Genomic DNA, 11891 nt, shown 5'->3' with positions numbered 1-11891 from the left:
CCCCCACCCACCCCATGCCCCGCACAGCATGTCCTTTTGTAATGTGCAAGATCCACATTGAGGGCATGTGTGTTTGTTAGCATCCATTGAGAAGTTTGGGCTGATGCTAGGATATTTATTCACTGCTAAAAAGAAGTTTAGAGACTTACCACCCCTCCCCCCTGAACATACACAAGTGAACAGTGGCCTTCTCACTTGTATATATAAGAGTGGATGGTGGCAAGAGGAGAGATACTGGGGCCCATGTACCAATAATAGCATATGCAATGCAATCCTTGGCGCTAACAATGCATAATTTTTTTCTCAATGCGCACATGCCAGGGAAAGATCCGCTAACGCAGCAGTGGCACGGCACAGGTCTGAGCAGAAAGTGTGTGTGTGTGTGTGGGGGTGGTGGTGTTCAAAGTTATGTTAGGTTTAGGTGCCACCATGGGGGTGAGGCTGCGCAGAAGTGGGGGAGGGGGGGTTTAGGGTGTACTAAGGGAGGTGGGTTAGGATAGGGTTAAGCTGCGGGGAAGGGGGGATTAGGTTTAGGCACCACCTGGGGGAGGTTAGGGTAAGGCTGCAGGAAGGGAGCGTTAGGGTTAGGGGGTAGGGGAGAGAGGGGTACATACTTACATTGCCCCTGTTGGGATTCCGGCGTTGGTATTGTGACCACTGGTATCCCGTCCTGCTGTCAATCATATTGAACCCTTTTAAACTTGCAACACCTGCAGAGTAACATGGGTTTTTTGCAAGGTTTCTAGTTGCCCCTTTTCTCAGGGTTTACTCCTAAACAGACCTTTGTGAATAAAAAATATCCAGCGTATAAAAAAAATACTATGTAACATACTTTTCTTTCATAATAAACAGAGAACTACTGTACTACAGGCTGTGTTTGTAAGCAATAAATATCATCCCTGTCATAATAAAACCTCCATGGACATAATGCAAATTTCATTTGCAGAACCACAAGGCTTAACTCTTTGTAGCTGTGATTATTATTTTTTCTCTGGTTGAGGAGACAGACATCACTGTACAGGTAAAACATTATTTATGAGCTTCCATTGTCCAAAATATATACTCAAAATATATGTTACTGAAACCCGTGTTCTTCACAACAAGTAGGTATACTCAAGGAATGCTCACAATATGGATAAAGTAAAACAATACCTTAACCCCCAACATTGTCATACTTACAAAGAAACACAACACATTCAGTTAAGGGCATTAAAGAATGTAAATTATGTTCAATACAAATACAACATAAAAATCAAAGGATTCATAGGCAATACTTACAAGATTAATGAAAATATCAATTTCCATATCCAAAATTCAGAATTCAGTAAAGAACAATAAGTCTACTGGAAAGATATAAATCTGCACAGGATACAGTATGTGTGATATTTATTTATCTATTACATTATTGTTAACCAACATCAAGCCTAATGATATAAGTTCAGCAATAAGTTGGTGGTGCTCCCAGAAGATAGTTCAGTAAACTATGAAAAGGGTATGGTCTTTTTGAAAAGCAAAAGACAAAAGTGACTATATGCCTTTTCCAGGGCACACTTATAAAATTGAAAATATGAATATATTAAAATGTAACTTTTATTAGGATATACTAAACAAGGAGAGGGGGAGAAGGCATTTAATGTGTGTTCGATAAATGCGCAAATGCTGCAATTTCTAGGCGAGAAAAGTTAGGTAGATGAGCAAAAATGTTTGTATTCCCTTAATTATCAAAAGGATTCTTTTATTTTCCTATAAGGGGAATATATTTGTGGGAATAAGTGACTCTGTCAGCAGAAGTACCCCTCTACTCTATATTTCTGAGCCACTGTCTGTTTTTTTTGCCACTCGCTCATTCTGTCATTCGATGTTAAAACAGATGATCGAACAGCAGAAGTGTTAAGAAACATGGACTTGGCTCTTGCTCCTTTATAAATTCAGTGTACACATATGTTGAGAATTACACATCACGATACACGCTATTCGGCAATATCTTCTACTTAGTGCATTAACCAGTATATTGAATGATATTTAGGCACTTGTTAGCACAAACCTATTATTCTAATATACAAATTGCATGAATGTCTGTATGTTTGGATTGATTGCACGTGTGGGAGATTCACTTACCTACGGTCAGACCGCACTGAGTATGCCCAATCTCGTCTGATCTTGGAAGCTATGCACTGCAGGGCCTGGTCAGTACCTGGATGGGCGACCACCAGGAAATATTAGGTACTGTAGGTATTTTTATTCTCTCACGCCAGTAATCTATTCTCATATACCAAATCGTGATCTTTTGACACAATAAAGCTGAGCCTAACAGAGCCACTTATTCCCACAAATATATTCCCCTTATAGGAAAATAAAAGAATCCTTTTGATAATTAAGGGAATACAAACATTTTCGCTCATCTACCTAACTTTTCTCACCTAGAAATTGCAGCATTTGTGCAATTATCGAACACACATTAAATGCCCCCCCCCCCCCCCCTCCATTTTTAGTATATCCTAATAAAAGTAAAATTTAAATATATTAATATTTTACATTTTATAAGTGTGCCTTGGAAAAGGCATATAGTCGCTTTTGTCTTTTGCTTTTCAAAAAGACCATGCCCTTTCCAAGAGCAATAAGTCAGCATTTTTTTAATTTGTTTATTTTCTAGTTTTTATTATACAGAATTATGTAATTCTACCCAGATTTATTGCATTACATGATGTAACAGTAAAGGTGTTCATATACTTTGTACTGGAATTATTAGGTAACTGTGTGTCAGTCTTGGATGAGTGGTGAATGCAAATACTGTAGGTCAGCCAAATGACATTACCACATTACACATTCTCCTGGCTGCAATGGTAAATGTAGTACACATATGTACTGTACTATAGTGAGGCTATTCAAGTTTCAGACACTGTTCAATAATGTGAAAATGACTAATGTCCAACAGTGATCTTTTTAATGTGTATTTATGCAATGTCACAGAGAATTCCGAATGTTATCATCTCATAAGGGAAGTAGATGTAGCTGTGAGTAATGTCAGAGCTTTCACTGTAGCAATTGAGCTGGGATGTTAGATAATGCTGTAATGCAGAGGTGTAATCCCAGCAGCACCTGTGTGGTTCACAGCAGGATCCAAGTGTGCCCGTGCTTCTCTTCCAATGGAGCTCCTACAATACAATACAGTTTTATTGTCATTGGTAAAAACAAGTTTAACAGACGAAATTCCTTTGTGCAAATACAGCAATTACAGTAAAATAGCAAAGTCACTAACAATAAAAAAATGCATATACAATTCAGACATTAAACATTCGCACTGCTGATGGAAGGCACACCTGTGACTGCTGCATATTTAACTAGCTCTATCCCTGGAGCCCTGCTAACTCCTGCAAGAGGGGACAGGATGGCTCCCTCCTGGTACCACCCAACCTGTGCTGCAGCAAGCAATGGTGTACCCACCTCGGGTGTAGTATGTTATGCCGACGCTTGGGACCCCAGCGTCCAGCATCCCGGTGCTGGGTTCCCGACCACGGCATCCAGGCAGCGGGGTGAGCACAAAAGAGCCCCGTGCGGGCTCGCTGCACTTGCCATGCTGCGGGCACATTGGCGCCCTACGCGTACCATGCTTTTTTTTCTCCCTGCAGGGGTGTCGTGTACACCCCAAGAGGGAGAATAGTTGTAGGTATGCCGGCTGTTGGGAATCCGGCGTCAGTATGGTGAGCGCAGGGATTCCGACAGCTGGCATATCAAATGCCTCCCCCCACCTCTGCTTGAAAGTTATATAGGTACAACCGGTGATCGCTAATTCTGCATGCTGCAGACGGTTGAATCTTGTGTTTTCACACAGCGTAGCTGGTGCCCTGCCAATTCCCTATGGGCTCTGGTATAATTCTGTAAGTCATGCGCGATATATATATATATATATATATATATAAAACACCTATTGTCCCATTGTTTGATTGTGGAGTGCCACACCTCAGACCCACACACACATGCACACACACATGCCATACTTGTATTCCCTTGTTTATTTAAGGGGAAGAGGGACAAAACTCCAACTTGCCTCCAGGCGACTTACACCGCCGCGGTAATGTTATTTAACTATTGTACATAAATGATTTGTAACAACGTATATTAATTGTTTCGTTTATAATGCTTTATCCAGAATATTATTTAACAAAGAAATTGTATTCGGTTATGTACTTTTAGGCACTTTGTCTTTTTCTTTTAATTTATGCAGTCTTGTCCATAAATTAAGTTGCATGAAGGGGGGGCACTGGAACAGTAAGTTGGCACATTATAACCCCTCTCCATATCAGCTTCCAAGATGGCACTGTTTGTCTCTGCAGACACCCAAAGGAGCATAGCCTGGGATTGGGGGTCTAATGATAAATATGTACAACACACAGTATATACTAACACGAGTTTTGTACATTGTTCCTTTGACAGGAGCACTGGCCTGCCAATTGGGCAGGGACTGCTTTAGAGGCTGAAACGGGAAGCTGTCACAACAGTAGGCAATATTAAAGGATGAGAATGAGAGACTTCAAGAGGTCATCCACATAGGGCTCACTGTAGCTGCCTTCAGTGCTTAAAGTGGTCCTAAAGAGGTGGTGGAACTCACCCCCCAGTGCCTATGTAATCAAAGGAATTGAGCATGCTGCAAAAAAGGGGCACGGTCTCAAAAAGAATGGGGCGTGGTCATGCAATGGTATCCCACATTCAATGTTATGATACACATTAGTGTCCCCTATACACAATGCCCACAGTAGTAGCACCCCTAATATACATAATGTCCACAGCAGTAGTGCCCTTTATACAATGCCCACAGTAGTAGTGCCCCTTATGCAATGGCCACTGTAGTGGTGGTGCCCCTTATGCAGTGCCCTCAGTAGTAGTGTCCCTTATGTCCCCAGGAGTGATGCCCCTTATGAATAGCCCCCTCGTTAGTAGTGCCCCCAGTAGTAATGCCTCCAGTGGTATTGCCCCATGTAGTATTGCCCCCAGTGCTAATGCCCCTGTGTAGTATTGCCCCCTGTAGTATTACCCCAGTAGTATTGTCCCCAGTAGTAATGCCCCTGTAGTTATGCCCCATGTAGTTATGCCCCCTTTAGTCAGGGCCCCAGTAGTTATGTCACCTGTAGTTATGGCCCCAGTAGTTATGCCCCCATATAGTTATGTCCCCAGTAGTTATATCCCCAGTAGTTATGTCCCCTGTAGTTATGCCCCTGTAGTTATGCACCCTGTAGTTATGCCTCGTGTAGTAGCGCCGCTTACACACAGAAAAAAATACTCGCCTTAAGCCCTGCTCCTGTGTCTGACCACTGCTGTCTGTCTGCTCTGGCTGCCCGCTCCTCGGAACTATGGGAGAGACGTCATGACATCTCTCCCATAACGCACACTGCCAGAGCCGGAAGTGAGCTCCTACCTCTGGCTGCTGCTGTGTGGGAAAGGAGCTAGACGCTAGTAACAAATTCTCAGCGGGCGCCTGGCATCTCTCTGCAGCTCCAGGCTGACAGTCTGGGTTAGGTGGGCAAGAGGAGGCGTTGTGATCGCTTTCAATAAAGATCAAATTTATTAATTCCTTCTCCTATTTTATTTTTACTTTTCACATCTATAAATAAATCTTTGTCATTCTTTCACCACTCTCCATCTGCAGACAATGTTTAAAATAAATAATGTGGCATGCCAGAGAGAGACAACTATTTGGAAAGTCCTAGGTTATTCATACAGCTGCGGTAGCCAAGTTAGTTGGGTTGCGTATCCACTTGGCTACCGCAGCTGTTTGAATAACCTAGGACTTTCCAAATAGATGGAGAGTGGTGAAAGAATGACAAATATTTATTTATAGATGTGAAAAGTAAAAATAAAATAGGAGAAGGAATTAATAAATTTGATCTTTATTGAAAGCGATCACAACTTAATATCGCAAATATGTATCTTTCTAGATCAAGTTAACTCTAAAATATCTCTATATGCTCCTACATGAATTTACATATTTGTATAAGGTCTTTTATCTCTCACCACTCTCTAAAATCAACGTTACTATTATCATTTTTGTTGTTTGCTATTTTTGACATGCTTATGTGATTTTTTAAAACTATATTAAATACCTATATTTGATTTTAACAAGTGAATTCTTTGCAATGAATATAGCAGAGTGTGAAACCTGATTACACCATCCAGGTGTTAATTAAGAGATTCTGAGCCGATTGGCTGTAACTTATTTAAATACCCTTCTACCTGCTGTATAGACATTGACACCTCCTGAAGAAACCACCGGCTATCTAGAGCGGAGAAACGCGTTGAGGGTCACAGTTACTGCCTATCCACTGCTGGTTATACCCATGGATCATCCTAAATTGATATTTAAGCTTCAATATGCTCCCCCCTGCTGCCTAACACTGGACATCTTATTTCAACCGATCTACGCTGTGCTTGAGTAGCCCCATGCTGCAGACGTACTATACAGAACTCGCGGCTTGCCCTCCTGATACATTCAGGTAAAGGCGCCCAGCAGCCGCTGGAAGTTCATTCTGCTTTACCGCTAATGACAGGAATCAGCGCCTCACAAATTACGGGTGAGAACTGTCAAATTCAAGTAGGGGTGAGCGTCTATCTTTAAAGTATTAAAGTATTTGAACTACACCCGTATTTATCCTAAAGTCCAGGACTGCTAATTATTGCAAATAAGCCTTATTTATCTTGGATGATACCAGCACCATGACACTCTAAAAAATGGACTGCAACACTGTGTTTTTAGAAAAAGCCAATTCAGCAGAATTTATATATATTTACAAATAATATATTACATTGCATTGTATGTGTATCATATTTCTAATTGAACCTTATATAGGTGGTTTTACTGCTCCTTTGGTTTATTAAAGAATTTTTATGATACTAGCGCTCCTTAATTGTTTTTTTCCTAAAACATAACACTTTTTCTATCTGTAATTAAGGCGTCCAGTCGCCATATAAGAGCAGCAAATAAATTGATTATTTATCAGGTGTTTTAAATTTAAATTACCCAATACATTTATAGCGCCCGATACAGAAGAGTCTATTTATTCCCTGCATTTTCTCTTTCCAAGTCCAGCAGGCAGGAGCGCACCGAGCACACAGCCGCCTTGTTTGCCAGCCTGGCCACGCCCCCATGCCCAGCACACTGTGAGTCTGTGACAGGGGAGGAAAAGGAGGAGGAGAGGAGGCTTCATAATGCCGGCTCCGCTGCCTGTCATAGAGTTTGAAAGGTGCAGCAGCCGGCATCAGCAGGGCAGGGGAACTCAGCACAGGGATGCAGATCGGGTAGAACGCCTCTCTCCTCTGGCGCCTACCTGCACTGCATCCCTTTGCTGAGCGGTATGCGCCGGGCCTGCGCAGGTGTGTCGCACGGGTACAAAGTGGATTATTGCTGTGCGATGGGTTTTATGAAGAATCCATTCGCTCAGCCGATCGTAAGGAGATTGACAGGAAGAAGGTGTTTGTGGGTGGCAACTGACCGTTTTCTGGGAGTGTTTGGAAAAATGCAGGTGTGTCCAAGCATTTGCAGGGCGGGTGTCTGATATCAATTCCGGGCCCAGACAGGCTGAAGTGATCGCAGTGGCTGTGTAAGTTCTGGGCAACTCAGAAACTGCACAAATATTTTTTGCACATGCAATCGCACACTTGCACAGCTAAAATACACTCCCCTGTAGGCGGCGACTATCTGATCACAGCGCTGCAAAAATTGCTAGCGTGCAATCAGGTCTGAATGACACCCTAAGTCACCTGTGCTCAAGCATAGATATCACTAAAACCTGGACTGTTAGTGTTCCTTGAGAACTGAGGTTTGGATATACTTCCCTAAAGGAAGTAACTGGGTTAGACCCCAATTATTACTAGAGTCTATGGTGGTCATTCCGAGTTGTTCACTCGCTAGCTGCTTTTAGCAGCATTGCAAACGCTAGGCCACCACCCTTTGGGAGTGTATCTTAGCTTAGCAGAATAGCAAACGAAAGAGTAGCAGAATTGCTACTAAATATTTTCTTGCAGTTTCTGAGTAGCTCCAGACCTACTCACAGATTGCGATCAGCTTGGTCCGTTTAGTTCCTGGTTTGACGTCACAAACACGCCCTGCGTTCGGCCAGCCACTCCACCATTTCTCCAGACACTCCCGCGTTTTTACCTGACACGCCTGCGTTTTTTAGCACACTCCCAGAAAACGCTCAGTTACCACCCAGAAACGCACCTGTCCTGTCAATCACTCACCGATCAGCAGTGCGACTGAAAAGCGCCGCACGAACAACAGCAAAACTACTACGTTTTTAGTTAAATAACTAAGCGCATGCGCCCTGCGTACCATGCGCATGCGCATTTAGCAACAAATCGCAGCATAGCGAAAATCGGCAACAAGCGAACAACTCGGAATGACCACCTATATACTATACCCTTCAAGCCACTCCCTCACCTCCGATGCCCATTATTTATTTAGAAGCTTTATAGATACATTACCTAAACCTGTTCTTCTGATCCTAAAAACAGTGGCGGAGCCTATTTTTAGCTTTCATAAACAATTGGTCTGACTCGTACCATACCTCCCAGCTGTCCTGATTCCAGCGGGACAAGTCCCGCTATTTGGATGCTGCCCCACTGTCCCACCCACAGGTTTCAGTGTCCCGCGGGAGGGGGGCAGTTGGGGAAGGCTTTGATCACCAGCAGCTCTGCTCTGCTGTAGAAAGCATTTCTATAATATTTCACCGTGTGAAAGCCAAAATGACCAAGGAGGCAAAGTCAACACGTGAAACAGGAGGTGGCCATTTCTTTGTGGCCACATATTTAGATTATGAGGATCCCCTGCAGAGCCTTATCCCTCCAGAGGTGGTGCTGGCAGCTTATGTCCGGGACTCTGATTGGCTCAGTAAGGCTGGTAAGTTGTTGTTTTTTTTTTCAAAACCAACTTTAAGCTGTTTTAATATTTGAACATACTTTAATCTGCTTTATACTGTGCTGTAATGTAATGTATTTCTGATGATTAATCCTCTATGTTTTTGGAACATAAGCCTTATTTTTTATTTTGTGTTGGTAATGTTTTGTTTGTTTTTCTGTGTGTGTTTTTTTAATCTAAGCTAAAAAGGTGGTTTTCTGTTTGTTTGTTTTTTTTTTGTTTGTTTTTGGGGGGGGGGGCTGGTTAGAAAATGGCTTGACTTAATGTTGTAATGTATTCGGGCCTGATGCCTACATGGCAATAGTGTATGGGTCAATGGATTTTTGTAGCTAATATTGTTGAATATTTCTACTTTGCAGGTACAGTTAGTGCTTTCATCTACTGTATGTACTGTTACTCCTGAAGCTCAAATGTTTCTTTACTTTGTTTGAAGTACACCTACGTCACCTCTTAGAATTTTTGTGTTTGTCTGCATTTCAGTATGGTATAAACACTGACTATATCGTTGATGAGGATTTTGTTGTTGGGTGATGCAGCAAATTCAGTTTTCATAATTTGTGAGTGTGCAGATTGTGAATTGCATCTGTACTGTGTTTTAAGATGTAGTGTCTGTTGCTAAAATGTTTGCTATGTGGTGTTGTGATCGTGTGCAAGATTGTCCACATTTTTAGTGTTATGTTATGTGAATTAAAATCAAATATTTTTTTATTGATATCAAAATATAAGTACAGCAAACCTAAATTATGTCAACAATATATGTTGCAAAATTAAAAAACTGCAAAGTTGCTCGTCATTTCTCTATCGTCCTAAGTGGATGCTGGGGTTCCTGAAAGGACCATGGGGAATAGCGGCTCCGCAGGAGACAGGGCACAAAAGTAAAGCTTTTACAGGTCAGGTGGTGTGCACTGGCTCCTCCCCCCATGACCCTCCTCCAGACTCCAGTTAGATTTTTGTGCCCGGCCGAGAAGGGTGCAATTCTAGGTGGCTCTCATAAAGAGCTGCTTAGAGAGTTTAGCTTAGGTTTTTTATTTTACAGTGATTCCTGCTGGCAACAGGATCACTGCAACGAGGGACAGAGGGGAGAAGAAGTGAACTCACCTGCGTGCAGGATGGATTGGCTTCTTGGCTACTGGACATGAAGCTCCAGAGGGACGATCACAGGTACAGCCTGGATGGTCACCGGAGCCACGCCGCCGGCCCCCTCACAGATGCTGAAGCAAGAAGAGGTCCAGAATCGGCGGCTGAAGACTCCTGCAGTCTTCTTAAGGTAGCGCACAGCACTGCAGCTGTGCGCCATTTTCCTCTCAGCACACTTCACACGGCAGTCACTGAGGGTGCAGGGCGCTGGGAGGGGGGCGCCCTGGGAGGCAAATGAAAACCTTTAAAAAGGCTAAAAATACCTCACATATAGCCCCAGAGGCTATATGGAGATATTTACCCCTGCCTAAATGTACTAAATAGCGGGAGACGAGCCCGCCGAAAAAGGGGCGGGGCCTATCTCCTCAGCACACGGCGCCATTTTCTGTCACAGCTCCGCTGGTCAGGAAGGCTCCCAGGTCTCTCCCCTGCACTGCACTACAGAAACAGGGTATAACAGAGAGGGGGGGCAAAATAAATGGCAATATATATTAATATAAAAGCAGCTATAAGGGAGCACTTAATCATAAGGCTATCCCTGTCATATATAGCGCTTTTTGGTGTGTGCTGGCAGACTCTCCCTCTGTCTCCCCAAAGGGCTAGTGGGTCCTGTCTTCGTATAGAGCATTCCCTGTGTGTCTGCTGTGTGTCGGTACGTGTGTGTCGACATGTATGAGGACGTTATTGGTGTGGAGGCGGAGCAATTGCCAAATATGAGGATGTCACCTCCTAGGGGGTCGACACCAGAATGGATGCCTTTATTTGTGGAATTACGGGATAGCGTCAACTCGCTTAAGCAGTCGTTTGCCGACATGAGGGGCCGGACACTCAATTAGTGCCTGTCCAGGCGCCTCAAACACCGTCAGGGGCTGTAAAACGCCCCTTGCCTCAGTCGGTCGACACAGACCCAGACACAGGCACTGATTCCGGTGGTGAAGGTGACGAATCAACCGTATTTTCCAGTAGGGCCACACGTTATATGATTTTGGCAATAAAGGAGATGTTACATTTAGCTGATACTACAGGTACCACTAAACAGGGTATTATGTGGGGTGTGAAAAAACTACCAGTAGTTTTTACCGAATCAGAAGAATTAAATGACGTGTGTGATGAAGCGTGGGGTGCCCCGATAAAAAACTGCTAATTTCAAAGAAGTTATTGGCTTTATACCCTTTCCCGCCAGAGGTTAGGGAGCGCTGGGAAACACCTCCTAGGGTGGACAAAGCGCTAACACGCTTATCAAAACAAGTGGCGTTACCCTCTCCTGAGACGGCCGCACTTAAAGATCCATCAGATAGGAGGATGGAAAATATCCAAAAAGGTATATACACACATGCAGGTGTTATACTACGACCAGCTATTGCGACTGCCTGGATGTGCAGTGCTGGGGTAGTTTGGTCAGAGTCCCTGATCGAAAATATTGATACCCTGGACAGGGACAATATTTTACTGTCGTTAGAACAAATAAAGGATGCATTTCTTTATATGCGTGATGCACAGGGAGATATCTGCACACTGGCATCACGGGTAAGTGCTATGTCCATTTCGGCCAGAAGAGCTTTATGGACACGACAGTGGACAGGCGATGCGTAGAGGAGTTATTTGGGGTCGGTCTATCGGATTTGGTGGCCACGGCTACGGCCGGGAAATCCACCTTTCTACCTCAAGTCACTCCCCAACAGAAAAAGGCACCGACCTTTCAACCGCAGCCCTTTCGTTCCTTTAAAAATAAGAGAGCAAAGGGCTATTCATATCTGCCACGAGGCAGAGGACGAGGGAAGAGACAGCAACAGGCAGCTCCTTCCCAGGAACAGAAGCCCTCCCCGGCTTCTACAAAAGCCTCAGC

General features: G+C 43.6%; 1 pseudogene; it reads left to right on the top strand.

The window, feature by feature from the left end:
• Nucleotides 1-2116: 2116 nt before the first annotated feature.
• LOC134944701 (5S ribosomal RNA) lies at nucleotides 2117-2235 on the top strand (annotated as a pseudogene).
• The last annotated feature ends 9656 nt before the right edge of the window (nucleotides 2236-11891 follow it).

This window comes from Pseudophryne corroboree, chromosome 1, assembly GCF_028390025.1.
Source record: "Pseudophryne corroboree isolate aPseCor3 chromosome 1, aPseCor3.hap2, whole genome shotgun sequence".
NCBI lineage: Eukaryota > Metazoa > Chordata > Amphibia > Anura > Myobatrachidae > Pseudophryne > Pseudophryne corroboree.
Note: the sequence above shows the minus strand (reverse complement) of the source record. Positions and strands in the feature narration are given on the sequence as shown.